This window comes from Helianthus annuus, chromosome 8, assembly GCF_002127325.2.
Source record: "Helianthus annuus cultivar XRQ/B chromosome 8, HanXRQr2.0-SUNRISE, whole genome shotgun sequence".
Lineage (NCBI taxonomy): Eukaryota > Viridiplantae > Streptophyta > Magnoliopsida > Asterales > Asteraceae > Helianthus > Helianthus annuus.
The window spans coordinates 47,239,303-47,243,955 of NC_035440.2; positions in this window are offsets into that span (position 1 = coordinate 47,239,303).

Sequence of the window (4,653 nt, forward strand, 5' to 3'; positions counted from 1 at the left end):
CTGATCATTGGAAACAGCGTCCCTATGCTTAACGAAGTTAAACACTATTTGGGATCTTGTTTTGCAATGAAAGATCTTGGAGAAGCAACTTATGTTCTAGGAATCAAGATCTATCGGGATAGAGATAAGCGACTTCTTGGGCTAAGTCAAAGTACATACATAGACAACATGATGACACGCTTTAAGATGGAAAACTCCAAGAAAGAAGGTGTTCCTATGACTAAAGGGACTGTGTTGAACAAATCGCAATCTCCTTCAACGGACATTGAAATTAAGCGAATGGAAGTAGTTCCATATGCTTCAGCGATTGGTTCTATCATGTATGCTATGTTATGTACTAGACCTGACGTCTCGCATGCTTTAAGCATGACTAGTCGTTATCAGCAAACTCTTGGCATTGCCCATTGGACTGCTGTTAAGAACATTCTGAAGTATCTGAGAAGAACTAAAGATATGTCCTTAGTATTTGGAGGAGTAGAAGAAGAGCTCACTGTAAGATGTTACACTGATGCCAGTTTTCAAACTAACCGAGATGACTCTCGCTCTCAATCAGGTTTTGTATTCACTATAAATGGAGGAGCTCCAAGCAGAGTGTGGTGGCGGATTCAACCACCGAATCTGAAATATTGCCGCATTAGATGCTGCAAAGGAGGCTGCTTGGATGAAGAAATTCATAACTGACTGTAACAACTCTCGCCAAAATTACTATTTTTTATTTTAATAATGTCCATTAGGAAACCCTAATTGAGACCCCCAAGTTGTACGGCATGACCCATAATTTTCAGAACAATTGAACTAGGATCAGGGCCCCCTAAAACTCAAGGGGGGTATCCCCTAATTGATAAATATCCTTAAAACAGTATGTAAAGCATGAAACTCGTTGGCTGTTGACTCACCTGGGCTATGTGGGACACGAGGCTACCCTATTCTAAAAGGGTAGCCGTCGCGCCACGCGCCGGGACCAGGTGGGTCTGGCACGCCACGCGAAAGGAACCAAAATTTAGTATAAAGCTCAGGAGCTTGGCACTTGCATGGCTGTTGTGTTTCGACGTAAAAATTCCTTTCGTACGTTGAGATATTCGCTGTTTCATCAAAAACACACACAAGCACGAATCTCTGTTGCGACAACAGGGTAATAACTCGATCGCTGCTACGATACAATGTCCGATCGACTGAAACCGATCCGATGGATGTTTAAGTGCTGCCCGAATTCGGGCCATACTTTGTCATTCGTCGTGAGGGTTTTGATTTTGTGAGTTTATCGTAAATGTTGTATTAAGTTACTGACCAAGTTTCGTGTGCATTGTTATTTAACTAGGTTATAAGGCTAAATCAGTAGGCAAGGTTCTGTCCAATTAAACTTGCAATGTGAGTCATTCTCTTTTGTCAAAAGTGTTTTACAAATACCTAAATGTTTTCCAGTTATGTGTTACAGGGATTATGTCTTGGTTATCTTAAATAATTGGCAAGTGGGGTATTGTGCACATTACTAATATCTCTCACTTTTAACAGTGATAATCATCACTATTGGGTGAAAAGACCCAATAATGGTATGACCATCGTCACCAAGGTGTGACACGGGGCCAGATAACTATAAGATAGTGGCCATTGTAATCGCTCTTATGCTGTAATCTATAACAAATGGGTCGTTTTATAAACTTGAGTGACTCGCCAGTATTTCCCCGCTGATAAAATCTTTTTAAACATGTTTCAAGTGATTTACTGTGAATCAGGGAAGGTGTCGAGTAGCACACCAGCTAATGTGGCTCAGTAAATAAAATAAATAAACATGTTTTTGTAAAACAGTAATTTCCCAGTGAAATTACCCTTATTGTAAATTGTGGGGTTTGTCCAAAAATGTGAAATAAAATAATTGGGCATTTTCAGTTTTAAAAGATCCTGTTAAAAATTTCCGCTGCCAAAATAAACAATACCACGGGTTTCTGTCCCGCGGCTCCTGAAATGGGTAAAACCGAGTCGGGGGCCGTGACAGAAAAAGTTGGTATCAGAGTCACTGATTTGAGCCAATTAAGTATTTAGAAATACTTAATTTTTTCAGATTGCTATTTTGTGATTCTGTGAATTTAAGTTGATAAATACAATTTTAACTTAGAATGTGTGTGTTTCTTCATGTGTGCTAACAGCATGAATGAACTGTCGGAGGCACTCCGAAACTTTACTATCCATAGTACCGATATGGATACCACCGGGACTTTAACTGGCTACCAGGCTGATACTGAAGAGCCAATAGTATTCTAGGCCCAACCGCAGGAGAAACCAAAGCCGAAAAAGAGGAGGAGAATCTTGGACTGGAAACGTGGGCGTAGGAAGAAACCAGCTGCACAAAAGGTTAAAAAGACTGAGGATCCTAAGGATAAAGGGAAAGGAAAGGAAATCGGGGAAAGTTTTTGTAACAACTGCCACTAAAACCAATAATTAGGACAATAATTAGTCAATAAGAAAACCCTAATTGAGACACCCAAGTAATTATGCATTAGCCCTAAAATTTTCAGAATAATCAGAATCAGGATCAGGGCCCCTAAAACTTGAGGGGGGCAAACCCTAGTTGAATAGTTATCTAAATAAAACGTTGCAAAGATCTGATTGGCTGGATTTTTGAATCACCAAGGCTAGTCCCGAGTCTAGGCAGCCTATGAATTAGACTGCTTAGCTTACGGACCGTAAGGGGTCAGGCATACGGTTCGTAAGGGAGACTAAAAAATTACTATAAATAGCCGACCTTGGGACTTGCACTGAGGAGTTGAAACGACGTTTGTACCTTCTGTGTACGTCGAATTATCATAGTTATAGTACAATAAACACACACACGATCACGAGGTGCTGCCGCAATCAGGGTAATAACTTGATCACTATTACGATTCAACGTCCGATCGATTATAACTATCCAACGATTGTCCGAGTGCTGCTCAAATTGAGCTTATACTTTGTTATTCATTGTGATTTTGACTTGAATGTTTGAGTGCTATTCGAATTCGGACTATGCTCTGTCATTCGTTGTGAATACATTGGATTGTTAAGTATCGCACTTGATAATAGTTGTGAGGGTTTAATCTCGTGAATTGACGTAACTGCTGAATTAGTTACTAATCCCGTTTCTGTGTGCATTGTTATTTAAATTAGGTTAAAAGGCTAATCAGTAAAGCTTATACTCTGCTCGTAAATCTGCAAAGTGAGTCATTCTCTTTTTATCAACTGTTTTACAAAGCTCCAAATTATTTTCAAAGTTATAATTACAGGGATTAAGTCTATGTAATCACCAAATTACAGCCGGTATGTGGGGTTTTGTATACATTACTTGATAACCGTCACTATTGGACAACGAGTTAGCCAATGAGTTATATGACCATATGTAACACCTCGAAAAATTCCGTCCAATAATGTCTTGACACGTGTCATAAGGTTCCGGTATGTGAAAATAAACTTTAGAGGGACTAAAAGTGACAAACAGTGAAAACTATGGTACGTAAGGGTCCAAAGTGTCAACAATGGATAGATAGACTCTATGATAACCCTACATAATGTTTATAACCTTAAACGGATGGTTCATGGATCATACGACGCGGAAATTGCACAAAAGTGAGGAATTGCAAACTATAGGGGCCAAAAGTGTCAACATGTTTAATTTATACCTCTGAGTGAACTTTTGGCAGACCCGAAGCTTTGAGAAGCTAAAATATACTCACTAGAATATATGGTTAAAATTTCGTGAAGTTTCGATAACGTATGAGAAAGTTATGGCCAAAACCGTACTTGAGGGGTTAAAAGCGTCAACGTCGAATTTCATGGCTTTTCGGTTGAGCGCAAAGTTATCCGAGGGCATTACCATGTTGGTAAATGTCCTAAGGTTCTTAGAAACCAAGTTTGGGGGTTTACGAGTCAAGATAAGCAGCCGAATCATCGCGTGCAAGTTCAGGGACCAAAGCTGCCAAGTTTGAAATTAGTTTGGCTGATCAGCAGGTCAGGCGACCCGCCTGGACAGACCCAAGCGGGCCGCGTGAGACCACCAGTAACAGAATTTCGTGAAAATTGCAATCTGGTCCGAATTTTGAAATGGGGAACAGCTGGGATCACCTCTAAATTGCTCCAATAGATGGTCTTGCATGCCTAGCCTACTGAGAACTCACTATAACCTCTGTATCCTCCATAAATCAGATCAATTCATCCATTTCTTGAAGCACTTGTTGCAAACAAAGAGCACTAGCACTCTCAAGAACTCTCAAGGCATTTCTGGAGCAAATCTGAACGACAAGGCCACCTCTAAGTGATAACTAAGCTTCAATAGGACCTTTGTAAGCTTCTAATCCAGTCTCTAATTCGTTCTTGCTTTGATTATTGCTAAAAGTCAAACTGATTGTTCTTATACTTTGACTTTCTGATTACACGAGTTTTACTCAGTCATTTCTCAAATTGAAACCACAAATATGTTGGTATTTATGTGGGAAACAAACCCTCAAAAGGGTATTCTCTGATTCCCACTATATGCATGCTAATTGTCGAGTCAAACTTGTTTCTAAAAAGTCAACAGAAGTTGTTTTTGCAAAAATAAGCTTAAATGGTAATGTATAGGACATGCAATCTGTTTGATCATCATAAATAACTTATAATATATATAAGAATGTGTTTTATCATCAT